The sequence below is a fragment of the Emys orbicularis genome, chromosome 1, assembly GCF_028017835.1.
Source record: "Emys orbicularis isolate rEmyOrb1 chromosome 1, rEmyOrb1.hap1, whole genome shotgun sequence".
NCBI classification, from domain to species: Eukaryota; Metazoa; Chordata; order Testudines; family Emydidae; genus Emys; species Emys orbicularis.
In genome coordinates, this window is record NC_088683.1 from 370,246,433 (window position 1) to 370,261,812 (window position 15,380).

Genomic DNA, 15,380 nt, shown 5'->3' on the forward strand with positions numbered 1-15,380 from the left:
CATCCACTTGCTGGATCATCTCCACCTTCCTCTCCCCCCCAGCCTTGGCTCCCCCTGCTTCGGGGCTGGGACAGGATCTGCTGCAGCCTGGCAAGGAACTGGCAGTGAGGACGCAGCGCTGGGTCCAACTGGCCATGCTGTAGCCGAGAGGGAATCCAGTAAACTGTATAAAATCAACTGAGGGTTGGGTGCAGGGCTGTGATGCAGTAACAGCTTGTGGGCCCTAAAGTTCAGCTGTAAAGTCCTGAGGGCAGAGACCTTTGTGATGCTTATTTCCTTAGCTTTCAGCGATTGTCTCAATTTGCAGTGGGAGAGGTCTAGGTTGGATATTAGGAAACACTATTTCACTAGGAGGGTGGTGAAGCACTGGAATGGATTACCTGGGGAGCTGGTGGAATCTCCACCCTTAGAAGTATTTAAGTCACAGCTTGACAAAACCCTAGGTGGGATGATTTAGTTGGGGTTGGTCCTGCTTTGAGCAGGGGTTGGACAAGATGACCTCCTGAGGTCCCTTCCAATCCTAATCTTCTATGATTTGTTCCTCCTTTCTGGGGACCTGTAGCTGGCAGGGTTCCAGCAATAGGGATGGGCTGGGGGTCCTTTGCCCTGAGCCAGGCCTCGTGAGCAGGGCAAGGGATCAGCTTTGAAGCTAGGAGGACAGCAGCTGAGAGAGGCGGAAGGATCAGCCCCTGTGTAAGCTGGGAAGGCGGGATGGTGGGCAGAGGCCGGGGTGGCTGTGGTAGCTCACACGGAGGGAAATAAACAGCACATCTACCATTAGCCAGCAATTTACACGGCACCCTATCTGGAATGACAGGACACCCACTGCCCAGGGGCTGAGCTGAACGGTGAAGCTGAGTCTAACATACGCTCTGCATGATGCTTTTGATCACTACATCTGGAAGTTCTTTAGCTAGGCTGCCAGGCAATGTTCTCCACATGTCTTGGATTCACTGAGCCCCACAGAGGTAAAGTGATTTACTCAAGGCCACACAATGAGTCGGTGGCAGAGCTGAGAATAGAAACCGAGAGTCCTGACCCCACACCCTCAGCACCACTGCTCTGGCCATGAACTGGCATTGCTCCTCTGCGTTGTGTTAGCTAGAGTGAGGCTATTTGTGTGTCGTGATCAGTGGAGTTGCTGGCCTTCTTAAACAGGCGGAATTTATTAAAGAAACAGCTAAAAACTACAGACACAAAAACCGGTTTCCACACAGTTCAGTGTTCTACTTTGTCTTGCTTGTTTACCAGGGACCACATGCTGCCTGGAACTCTACAGAGAGCATAAAGGTCAACGATGTGCTGTAAGGAACCACATCAGTGCAGTGTGTGACTCTGCAGCCCAGATTAGGGCCTTTTGGTAGCAACACACTAGAAATAATAACTAATCATCTCCATTTAGTGCAGGGAGAAGATGTGCCCACGGTCACCCAGTGAATGTGGGGAAGAGCTGACTATCTTCACTCCCAGCTCACTGGTCTCTTCTGACACTTTATCTCTAGTTAAAATGTCTTGGGTCAAATCCTCAGCTGGTGTAAGTGGCTGCAGCCTCACTGAAATCAGGGGAGATCCCCAGCACTAGAGAAACCAATGGAGAGAGAGCACCATGAATCTGTGCTGCTGCATGGACCATACAAGCCAGGTCTGAGACACTAAACAAGGGATTGGAAGCGAGGGACTCTGGGCTATTTTCCTGGCTCAAGACATTTTCCTTCCTGCTGCCTCAGTTTCCTCATTTGTAAAAGGGGGATACCTCCTGGCAGGAGTGAGCAATACCGTGTGTAGAACCTATCAACAGTCAATTCTGTCCATGTGTGACCGTCCTTCAGTGGGACATGGCTGAAGATGCCAAACTCAGGACAAACTGCTGACATGAAGGTAGACTCACCCCAGGCTGGTGGTTATTCTATGATTACATTATACCAAGCCAGTAACAAACATAAACGTCTGTCTCACCGCACTGGTTAACTAGACATATCCCAGCCCTTGGCTCCCCACCCGGACACCGGACTCCATGATGAGCAGTCAGTGAAAACCAATTTCCACCACACATAGGGTCCTTCTAATCTGAAGAGACCAGCCACTTATCCAGGTCAATATATAACATAGATTTTACCCAATAATCCCACTTCTGCCATCCCTTTAGCTATTTAAAACTAAAGGTTTAATAATAAAAGAAAACAGGAAGAGTTATAAATTAGATACATCCAAGTGGTTTTTCAGTGTTCAGAGCTCAGCATCATGGCAGTGCTTGAATAAACTGCTAGTTGCAAAAGTGTCTCTGGAAATAACCAAAGCAGGTTGGGGGTCATTAGTCCTTGTTCAGAGCTTCCTTGTTAGAAACCCAGGGCAGAGAAATGAAGGCAATGGAGAGATGTCTCGGGGGTCCTTTTATATCCTCTGCCCTGTGCTTGGAATTTTACTGTCCCAAACAAAGCCCATACCAGTATATTACCAATATTAATAACATCGGACACAAAGATGATATATGCATATACACAGGATAATCATACTTAGGAAATCAGAACTTTCCCATTGACACCTGACAGGACATACTTTGTACAACATTTGTTGCAATTATATAACCGTGGTAGCAAGACTGATAAAAATGGTCATATTCTATCATACAGCATCACACAATACTCTCGTCCCCTGATGGTGCAACAGCTACTAGCCACCTAAGACAGGTCCATCGCATGGGCTCTAGCAGGGCAAGCAGCTTGGACACTAGAGCCATTGGACAACTGGAAGAGGAGATAAAAATCTGTTTTGCCACAGGGAGCCTGGTCCTTCTACGAAGAAAGGAGGAAAGAGTTCTTTAAAAGTGAGAGGTGGAAGTCTGTGAACTGGGCTGTTTCCTCCAAACATCACCATCCAGCCCCCTTGGCTTTGACCAACCTGCCCATACAGGGGATCTTTCTAATGTCCCTGTGTTTTCTGGGACTTGCCCAAGGACAGAACTCCTGTGATGGGATCCCCAGGGTGCAACCAGGACTGTGGGACAGCTGAGCCCTCTGTCCCACCAACCTGGGGTATCCCTCTCTCGTGTGATGCTGAGTCAAGCCACAAACCTCTGGCAGGTACTGCGCTTACACAGACATCCACAGGCAGGGACACACCCAGCTGAGTTACATGAATAATCTCCCAGCCACTCATAACTAACAGTAGAGAGACTCCAGCCACTTCCCCCCAGCTCCCCAGCCTTGCACCAAAGAACTTTTCTGTTCTGCCCTGGTGCGAAGTGTAAGATCATTACCCAGTCCACCCCTACCTCGATGTGGAGAGGACACACACTAACCTCTGTAACCTGAGCTGAGATTTCCCAAGCACTTGAACCAAAACAAGTTTCAGGTAAAATCTAAAACAAATTGATGAACTTCAGAAGATAGGTTTGAAGTGATTATAAGCAGCAGGAGCAGAGATCAGAGTTGATTATGTAAGAAACATACATAAAATACAGAGTAAAAAATAAAATGTATTTGCACAAAGTGGAAGAAATCCAGCCAGAGATACTGAGAGCCCCACCCAGAATAGCCATTTGTCTGGAATTCAGGGCACTCATCTGGGATTAAATCAGATAGAGCAGAGATTTTGTGTGGGTCTCTCACATTTCTCTCAGGTCTACAAGTCTAAATAATACGATGGGTGAACTAGAGTGCCTTGTTTTAAATGAGGATATTGATGTAAGAGGCATCCCAGAAACTTGGTGGAATGAGGATAAACAGTGAGACACAGTAATATCAGGGTACAAAATCTATCGGAAGAACAGAACAGATCGTGCGGGTGGGGGAGTGGCACTATATGTGAAAGAAAGAGCAGAATCAAAAGAAGTAAAAATCTGAAATGAACCAAACTGTGCCATAGAATCTCTATGGATAGTAATTCTGTGATGGAGTCACAGGTCCGATGCTCTGGAACTGCTCTGTATGAAGCCAGACAGGACTCTGGTGTAGAGTGACTCCTCTCAGGGCAGGCTATCCAGGGCAAAACCTTCCTCGGCTATGGCATTCCTGGTCTGACGTCAGAGCATTCAGGATGCCTGTTCACACGGTACGCTTCCCCTTGGTGGGTCCACCTGGACGGGACCCCTGGGGAAGACAGATGTCCCTGCACCCCAACTTCACAGTCAGCTGTGACTCTCAGCCAGCGTTGTACAACGGAAGGGTTTATTAATTGACAGTAACACAGCATATAACAGAGCTCATCACTTACGTGCAAGGAGCTGGAGCCTCCTCGCCTGACCTTGATTGTCTCAGGAAAAGTCACACACCCTTATTCCCACCACCTAGGTATTGGAGCAATACACGGGATTCACAGAAAACAGTAAGACTCACATAGGTTCACATACAAGATAATGAGGGAAAACTCCACTTTGGCAAGGGTGTGTTGAACCAATTGGCGTGTCTGGGGGAGCTGAACCACATCAGGGTGAAGAGACCAGCTTGTGGGCCTCTTCACACAGATTTGGGATCACCCAGCCCCACTCCCTTTCCACTCACAGTACACTAGCGTCCATGGAGCAGCTCCAGGTTTGCTGTCACAGCCCTGCTGAAGCTCCCGTGGCTCGACGCCCGCCAGAAGTGCACGTTTGGGTCCCACACACTGGACTCATGTGCTGTTGAGTCAGAGCAGCGTTCAGGCCCTGCCTCTAGCTCTGGGTTTCTAGGCCCAGACTCAGGATGTGGCCTCCATTCTAGCACCTCCCTCTGGGAGTGGGGAGCTGCACACCAAGTGCCAAGGCCCAGAGGCTAGTTTCCTTTGCTTTGTACCTCAGCATTATTTTCTCCTATGGTGCAGAGTAGTTTGCAGTCTTTTTCAGGACATGGAAGTATGTCTTATATAAAAATACAAATTTAGAATTCAGAGAGCTCCAGTTCTATAGCTCTATTGCTGTGATACTCTGTACCCCCAAAACAAAACTCTGGCACCCCACATTCACCATTGTTATCTAGTTGCAACAAATCTTGTACAAAATATGTCATGTGAGGTATCTATGGAAAAGCTGTGGTTTGCTGAATGTGATTATCCTATTTGTATGACTGTATCATTTTTGCCTCTGACGTAACAAATATTGACAATCTACCTGTATTTCAAATGTGTTTCCTCCTGTGGTGACTCCCACAAAGTAGTTTACATCCAGTCTAGCCAGCACATTGTGAATGGATATTCAACTTGATGGCTCATCAATGAACACAATGGGCCATGGAAGAAGTTTGGCCCCATCTATAGCTGAAATCCATGCAAGGGCATGTGACCAGCTTATGTGACACTGAACTCGATCTGGTGCCTGTACTTTTCCAGTAACTGTGCTGGTATCTCTGTTTGGGACAATGAAGTTCCCGCCACATGGCAGAAGCTATAAAAGGGGAACTCACATTACCACTTGGTCTCACTCCCACCACAACTCAGCACTTTAAAACACAGTTAGAAGAAAAAGACTTTGACTGGAGAGGTGGTCAGTGGCTGGAAAGGAGAAATGCAGGAAAATCTCCAAAAGTCCATAAATGGGAACAGATGTGTCCTGCATACAATGAGGCAGGTGATATTACTGAATACTTCACTATCTTTGAGATACTGTGTGTGATTCATAAGATTCCTGATAAACAGAAGATGACCACTTTAGTTGCAAAGTTAATTGGTAAAAACTGGATATATTCAATAAAATGCCAATTGGGAATCTGTTAGATTATTCTAAATTCAAATAAATGGTTTTGAAACAATTTCACATTACCCCTGAAACATATAGAGTGAAATTTACAAATCCTAAGAGGGGTGCTGATACGAGTAAGTGGAATATGTAAATAAAATGAAAGATTTGATGGGAAAGTGGACAAGGGGCAAAGGTATTATAAGCTTTGAAGGAATGTTTGATGTTGTTGCTCAGGAGTATTTCTTAAATATATGTAATGATGATGTAAAACAGTGTCTGTGGGACAAAAGGGTGAACACTATGGATGAGATGGCTTCTCTAGCTGATGATTTTGAGCAGACACAAGCATCTATTGTGAATAAACCACAGACAGTGTTTTACACTTGGTGGGAAGCATGTTCTGTTTTACCCCCTTCTTCCACAGAGGGCTAGTGAACATACAAAGTCCTCTTACATCTTTACATCACCAGACCCTGGCATACCAAGACACCAAAGATAAACTTAGAGTAAGATCCCTACTGAAGGGGACACTGAGGGGAAAAGAAAAACAGTAACTAAATACATGCCAAGGTTATTGGAGGAATTGAATAACCCAATGGATGGTGAACAAACCAAATTGTTCAAGCAAGAGGCATGGTATAATAAAAATACATGGAAACACCTACTTGTGATAAAAGATTTGGTGATGGTGTTAAATCAGATGATGTAAAGTTTGTTGCTAATGGTAAACCTTATAACAAAGGATTTGGTAGTGATGGTAAATCCTATGAAAAGGTGTAATATGCATGATTTTGGGGGAAAGCTCTTAGCCATGCTACAAGTAGTAAACAAGAAGCCCTATAGGGATAGTGCTTCTCAGCTAACATCTGCAAAGAGGTTCAAAGCTTCTCTCAGCAGGGAAACCATAATAAACCTGGTCTGCTGTATGAAAGGGGAAACTGAGTCACACCACCTCATGGCATTGATTAATACCTGTGTTGAGATATCACCAGTTGGAAAAGCACAATGGTAAACAATGCTGCACAGACATTAATAGGGTTTTTCTCGGTACCCAGAGAAGGCACACTTGCTGACATTTTAGATCACTAGACTGATTTACAAAGTGTTGAAAGGTACACAGAACTTTGCAAGAACACCTGTGGGTAACACTACAATGTTTGCAACACTTGGGAGTTGTGTGGTCAAAACCTAATTAAGGCCTTGGGCACAGTGCCTCCACATTACTAACTCTGCTGCAGTAAACTAATGGGGGAGGTCTGACATTCTGCACCCAAAACAACACCCTCGCCTACCCATATTTACCATGGTGATGTGATTATGATGTGTTTTATATAAAGTTTATCATGTAATGTATCAATGGAAAAGTTACGATTTGCTGAATATGATTACCCTAGTTGTATGCATGTATCATTTTTGTACCTAAAGATATGAATATTGACTATGTACCAGTATTTCAAATGTGATTGCTCCTCGGTAACAGCCATAGTGTAGTTTACAGCTGATCTAGCCAGCATATTGTGAATGAACCATTCAAGGTAATGGTGCATTAAGAAACACAGTAGGCGTTAGACGAAGATTATCCCCACCTGATGGACTTTTCTGTGATGTTCTAGCCAGGATATGGATAATGGCCCCTGCTATGAATTATCGAAGCAGGCAAGGGCATGTGACCAGCTCATGTGACACTGGACTCCATATTGTGCCTGAACTTTTCCATTAACTGTGCTGGGGGCTTTTGCTTGGAAAAATGAAGTTCCCTCCACATGGCAGAAGCTATAATAGGGGAAAGCGACATCGTCACTTGGCTTCACTCCCCCACAACTCAACCCTTGGAACTACCTTAGGAACAAGGACTGAACTGGGGCTGTGGTCCCAGGCTGAAGGGATTTCTAGCCTGTGTATGGAAGATGGGTGGATAGTTTGTAACATCAGAGTGAGACACTCCTTGATTCCAATCCTGTCTAGCGTATAGAACTTACACTGTGATTTTGTTTATATCTTAAGTAACCAGATTTGATCTGTCTCTATAACTTATAATAACTTAAAATCCATCTTTCTGTACTTAGTACATCTGCTTTCTATTTATTTACATAAAACCGTGTGTTATTTGAAGTATAAAGGGAAATCTGCTCAGGAATGGGGGCTGGTGCATTGTCCTCTCCACATTGAGGGAAGGGGGCAGGGCAATAAACGTACACTGGTCAGTCTTCTGACAAGGGCAAGACAGTACAGCTCTGGGGTCCTAGGCTGGGGAGCTGGGGGAATTGGCTGGAGCCTCTCTATTGTTGGTTCATGAGTGGCTCGTGAAAGCTTCCATGTAACTGCAGCTGGGTGTGTCTCTGTCTGTGTGTGGCTGTGTAAGTGCAAGACCTGGAGGGTCGTGCAGCTTTTCCCAGCCTCACAGTGTGACGGAGGCCCAGATTGTTATGTGAGAGGGCTCACGGGTACCCCTGTTTCAGGTTGCGCCCTGCAGTAGTCCATCATGCCCACCCAATGAACAGGCCCTACGACAGTATGAGTCCATTTCCTGCTTACCATGTGCTCAGTTACTCATGGAGAGACCGTTGTTATGGCAGTGAAGTCAAGACTGCTGGGGTCTGTCTGTCATTCTCTGTGTGACTTTGGCCAAGTCATGTCACCCTGTACCTCTGTCTTTTGAAGATCCTTCAAGGAAAGCTTCTACATTGTGTGATAATAGCGACTGATGAGAATTAATGATTTCTCATCTCTTAGCGAAAATCCCCAGTGCCAGCAGAAAGTGTCATTGTGACAGGTTGGATCACAGAAACCCCCTGGGAGCAGCCACCTGATGTGCTCAGACTACTTCTGCCCCTGCTTTCCTGCTGTGTCAGCTTAGGACTTCAGTGCCCCGCCTGGTTTGAGCCAGACTCGCTAGCCTGCTGCAAACCCAGACCCAGGTCTGAATCATGTCCCCTAACAGCTGCAGTCTTGTCTGAAAGCAGCTTACAGAAGAGTTCCTGTCTTTAACACTCAGATGCCCAACTCCCAATGGGGTCTAAACCCAAATAAATCCATTTTACTCATACATTGTTTGGCCTCTATAACACTGATAGAGAGATATGCACAGTTGTTTGCTCCCCCAGGTATTAATACATACTCTGAGTTAATTAATAAGTAAAAAGTGATTTTATTATATACAGAAAGTAGGATTTAAGTGGTTCCAAGTAGTAACAGACAGAACAAAGTAAGTCACCAAACAAAATAAAATAAAACACGCAAATCTATGTCTAATCAAACTGAATATGGATAATCTCACCATTAGAGATGCTTCAGTAAGTTTTTTTCTCAGACTGGACACCTTCCAGGCCTGGGCACAATTCTTTCCCCTGGTACAGCTCTTCTTCCAGTTCAGGTGGTAGCTAGGGGATTCTTCATGATGGCTCCTCCCTCTTTGTTCTGTTCCACCCCTTTATATATCTTTTGCATAAGGTGGGAATCCTTTGTCCCTCTCTGGTTCCCACCCCCTCCTTCTCAATGGAAAGACACCAGGTTAAAGATGGATTCCAGTTCAGGTGACATGATCACATGTCACTGCAAGAGTTCATTACCCACTTGCCAGCACACAGGTATACAGGAAGACTTACAGGTAAAACACTCATCTGCAGTCAATTGTCCTGGTTAATGGGAGTCATCCAGATTCCAAACCACCATTGATGGCCCACACTTTGCATAACTCCAATAGGCCCTCAGAGATATATGTCATATTTCTAGTTTCAGATACAAGAGTGGTACATTTATACAAATAGGATGATCACACTCAGTAGATTATAAGCTTTGTAATGATACCTTACAAGAGACCTTTTGCATGAAGCATATTCCAGTTACATTATATTCACACTCATTAGCATATTTTTATAAAATCATATAGACGGCAATGTCACAGTCGTGTCTCCCCGCAGTCATCTTTCTCCAGATCTGTCTGTCTACTATCTATCCATCCATCCTGGGCATTTACACAGCATTAGACCCCATGAGACCTAGGCATTATCCCTAGGTTTCTTAGTAATCAACTATAATTTTTAAATATACACAAATACACAGAGCAGCCAATTACTCTCTGACTCAGCACAGAACCCAGGAATTCTCATCTCTGTTTGGGAAGGTCCCTTAATTACTGTTCGCTGCTAAAGCTGGATAACAAGCCCAGAAGTGCAGACATGGAAACAGAGACATGAGCTAGAGTGTATCTGGTCTCCAGCCATATAACATTAGGGATCTATTATCGACCACCTGACCAGGACAGTAATAGTGATGATGAAATGCTAAGGGAAATTAGAGAGGCTATCAAAATTAAGAACCCAATAATAGTGGGGGATTTCAATTATCCCCATATTGACTGGGAACATTTCATTCAGGACGAAATGCAGAGATAAAATTTCTCGATACTTTAAATGACTGCTTCATGGAGCAGCTGGTACGGGAACCCACAAGGGGAGAGGCGACTCTAGATTTAATCCTGAGTGGAGCGCAGGAGCTGGTCCAAGAGGTAACTATAGCGGGACCGCTTGGAAATAGTGACCATAATACAATAGCATTCAACATCCCTGTGGTGGGAAGAACACCTCAACTGCCCAACACTGTGGCCTTTAATTTCAAAAGGGGGAACTATACAAAAATGAGGGGGTTAGTTAGACAAAAGTTAAAAGGTACAGTGACTAAAGTGAAATCCCTGCAAGTTGCGTGGGCCCTTTTTAAAGACACCATAATAGAGGCTCAACTTCAATGTATACCCCAAATTAAGAAAAACAGTAAAAGAACTAAAAAAGAGCCACCGTGGCTTAACAACCATGTAAAAGAAGCAGTGAGAGATAAAAAGACTTCCTTTAAAAAGTGGAAGTCAAATCCTAGTGAGGCAAATAGAAAGGAGCACAAACACTGCCAACTTAAGTGCAAGAGTGTAATAAGAAAAGCCAAAGAGGAGTTTGAAGAACGGCTAGCCAAAAACTCCAAAGGTAATAACAAAATGTTTTTTAAGTACATCAGAAGCAGGAAGCCTGCTAAACAACCAGTGGGGCCCCTTGACGATGAAAATACAAAAGGAGCGCTTAAAGATGATAAAGTCATTGCGGAGAAACTAAATGGATTCTTTGCTTCAGTCTTCACGGCTGAGGATGTTAGGGAGATTCCCAAACCTGAGCTGGCTTTTGTAGGTGACAAATCTGAGGAACTGTCACAGATTGAAGTATCACTAGAGGAGGTTTTGGAATTAATTGATAAACTCAACATTAACAAGTCACCGGGACCAGATGGCATTCACCCAAGAGTTCTGAAAGAACTCAAATGTGAAGTTGCGGAACTATTAACTAAGGTTTGTAACCTGTCCTTTAAATCGGCTTCGGTACCCAATGACTGGAAGTTAGCTAATGTAACGCCAATATTTAAAAAGGGCTCTAGGGGTGATCCCGGCAATTACAGACCGGTAAGTCTAACGTCGGTACTGGGCAAATTAGTTGAAACAATAGTAAAGAACAAAATTGTCAGACACATAGAAAAACATAAACTCTTGAGCAATAGTCAACATGGTTTCTGTAAAGGGAAATCGTGTCTTACTAATCTATTAGAGTTCTGTGAAGGGGTCAACAAACATGTGGACAAGGGGGATCCGGTGGACATAGTGTACTTAGATTTCCAGAAAGCCTTTGACAAGGTCCCTCACCAAAGGCTCTTACGTAAATTAAGCTGTCATGGGATAAAAGGGAAGGTCCTTTCATGGATTGAGAACTGGTTAAAGGACAGGGAACAAAGGGTAGGAATGAATGGTAAATTCTCAGAATGGAGAGGGGTAACTAGTGGTGTTCCCCAAGGGTCAGTCCTAGGACCAATCCTATTCAATTTAAACTACTCAAGATAGTTAAGACCAAAGCAGATTGTGAAGAACTTCAAAAAGATATCACAAAACTAAGTGATTGGGCAGCAAAATGGCAAATGAAATTTAATGTGGATAAATGTAAAGTAATGCACATTGGAAAAAATAACCCCAACTATACATACAACATGATGGGGGCTAATTTAGCTACAACGAGTCAGGAAAAAGATCTTGGCGTCATCGTGGATAGTTCTCTAAAGATGTCCACGCAGTGTGCAGAGGCGGTCAAAAAAGCAAACAGGATGTTAGGAATCATTAAAAAGGGGATAGAGAATAAGACTGAGAATATATTATTGCCCTTATATAAATCCATGGTACGCCCACATCTCGAATACTGTGTACAGATGTGGTCTCCTCACCTCAAAAAAGATATTCTAGCACTAGAAAAGGTTCAGAAAAGAGCAACTAAAATGATTAAGGGTTTAGAGAGGGTCCCATATGAGGAAAGATTAAAGAGGCTAGGACTCTTCAGTTTGGAAAAGAGAAGACTAAGGGGGGACATGATAGAGGTATATAAAATCATGAGTGATGTTGAGAAAGTGGATAAGGAAAAGTTATTTACTTATTCCCATAATACAAGAACTAGGGGTCACCAAATGAAATTAATAGGCAGAAGGTTTAAAACAAATAAAAGGAAGTTCTTCTTCACGCAGCGCACAGTCAACTTGTGGAACTCCTTACCTGAGGAGGTTGTGAAGGCTAGGACTATAACAATGTTTAAAAGGGGACTGGATAAATTCATGGTGGCTAAGTCCATAAATGGCTATTAGCCAGGATGGGTAAGAATGGTGTCCCTAGCCTCTGTTCGTCAGAGGATGGAGATGGATGGCAGGAGAGAGATCACTTGATCATTGCCTGTTAGGTTCACTCCCTCTGGGGCACCTGGCATTGGCCACTGTCGGTAGACAGATAGTGGGCTAGATGGACCTTTGGTCTGACCCAGTACGGCCTTTCTTATGTTCTTATGTTATGTTCTTATGTTCAGCCTGTCTGCATCCAAATGTCGCTTCTCCCCTAGAGAATGAGCGAACCCCACTGGGATTGCACAGAGCTATACTATAAACAGTGCACATCACTGTGTCCGGTCTCAGTGTGGGATGCTGCTGCAGATATTGGGGTGAGAGAGGTGTGGGACTCGGCTACCTGAGGGATATTCCCAGCGAAGACGCTTCCGTCTCAGAAATCACAGGTACCCATCTCTTTCTGTTTGACAAACCAAGTACAATCTATGCATGAGATAGAGAATAGGTCTGTTTCCATTTCCGCTCTGCACAGCCATTAAACATCCCAGGGCCGCTGCCACAGGTGCTGAATTTGCTCTAGTATCATGGGCCAAAATGTCCCTTTTGCTCTGCCCCTCAGTGATGGGCTCCAGCCCTACGGTGGCTTCATTTCAGTGGCACAGTGGATCCTTCAGGATGAAAGTTGTTAGTAGACATCCAATGCAAGGCCAGATTTAATATGTTCAGACTTTCAATGTAATTGAATGTTCCCTTGTCCGTGTGTTATAAGACAGAATAAATATAAATGCCTGAACTACCTTCTATATTGTTAGAGTCATAGGGTTCAAAGTCAGAAGGGACCATCAGATCATCCAGTCTGACCTCCTGTATAACACAGGCCATTAAATTTCACCCAGTTACCCCACTATTGAGCTCCATAAATTGTGTTTGAGTAAGACCTCGTCTACACTAGGATTTTATATCATGGAATCATAGAGCCATAGGGTGAGAAGGTCCTGCAAGGATCAGCTAGTCTAACCCCCTGCCAAGATGCAGGATTTTTTGTGTCTAAACCACCCCAGACAGATGACTATCCAGCCTCCTGTTGAAAACCTCCAATGAAGGACTTTCCACAACCTGCCTGGGCGTCTCTTCCATTGTTCTCCTGTTCTTACAGTTGGGAAGTTTATCTGAGATTAAATCTAAATTTGCTGTGCTGTAGTTTGACCCCATTGCTTCTTCTCCTGCTCTATGTGGCATCTTTCCTTCATTTTTACCCTCCCTTTCCAATCTAAACATACCCGTTTCATTCAGCCTTTTCTCATATGGTTTGCATTCCATCCTGTGGATCGTCTTTGTCACTCGCATCTGGATCCTTTCCAGTTTCTCTGCATCCTTCCTATATATTGGAGACCCAAACTGGACACAATACTCCAGCTGAGGCCTAACCAGCACTAAGAAAAATGCTACTATCCCCTCCCGTGACTGGCATGCTATGGCTCTGCTAATGCAAATGAAAATTGCATTTGCATTTTTTTTGTACAATAGCAAAAAAAAAAAAAAAAAAATCACACCCCTGAGAGATGTAGCTCTATCAATCTAACCATGATATAGACAGCATGAGGTCTACCAAGGAATTCTTCATCGACCTAGCTACTACCTCTTGGGGAGGTGGATTACCTACACTGACAGGAGAACCCCTGCCATTGGTGTAAGTAATACCTACACCGAAGCGCTATGGCAGCTCTGCTGTAGTGTTTTAAGGCCCAGGATTTAATGCAAGGAAATGATAAAACTGCTTGTTTGTTTGCTGCTGCCATCTGCTATCACAACTTGCATGTAAACAAATAAAGAGTGTTTATAATTCAAATAACTTTGCTTTTAAAGCCAAGCCCCCCCACCACTACCATGCATACACACACAGGCACACACACATTTTTGGGGCGGGGGAGATCCCAAGGGAGGGCTGACTTTTAGAGCTGTGTGTAAGTCCAGCAGTCTTTTGAAAAGCTGTCTGCGGGGGTGGAGTGTAGGCCAAAGCGTGAAGTTCCAGAAATGTGAAAGGAGTGTGCGGGTGGAGTCTGGGGAGGGCATGGGACAGAGCTCTGAATGTGCTGAAGGGGAAGGAAGACACACATCTGCTCAGTCTGGTGGGTTATGGGAGCCTGCAGCATGTTGGTTTGATGTCCAAAAATTTTATCAGCCTCTTTGTTGTGTCCCTCAGTGTATGCCTCATTTTCTTTTCTTTCCTGCTTCTTGATTTCTCTCCACGGCCTGCATTCCCTCTTGTCTGTATCAGAGTACTGCAACACCTCCTGAAACATATCTCACTTGCTCCATCTTGGGCACTTTCTTATCCGGTGGAGACGCTCAGCTGGGGTGGACGGGGTGCTTCCTTTTCAAGGACATATCTGGTGAAACCCAAGTAACAATAAACAGAAGCATTATTGTTAAGTACACATACAGCATTGAAATGCTACATTAAAAACACCCCTGGTAACACACCAATCTCTTTCTGGATGACCCTTGACAAGCACACATGCCACAAGGATGGTGAGTGTACCCAGGGCTGAGGGACATTGTGCGTGGGAGAAAAGCAATGTGAAAGGGGTCACGGGGCACTTCTCAGGGGAAAACACTCTAAAGTTTCTCAACCATTTCCACATGCAGGGGTCATTGTGGCAGATATCTCTCTCCTGAGGGTAAGCACGGAAGCAAGGGTGTATCTACTACACACTTGTGGCTTCCGCCGCGGTCACTATGCTGCTTGCCTGTGTGCCTCTTTGGTTCTTGCCCAAGTAATTGTGGAAATGGCGAGGGAAAGTGTCCCTCAATGTGGGGAAGAACAAAGCAGCTCTACCAAGGAACCTTCGGCACAGGATTGTGGAGTACCTGCAGGACAGTTTCCTCGAGATCTCTCTGGAGGATTCCCATGAAATCTCAGCGTGTAACAACAGCCTGCCCCCTGCACTGCCTAGCTGCATGGGTAAATGCCCAGCACACAGAAACACAGCCAGCCTTGTACATTTCTCTGCCCTTAACCCACCTCCACACTTCACAAAGCAAAACCACTTACCAGGGGTCCCCTCTCCTGTTTCTGGCTCACCGGATTGCGACTGCA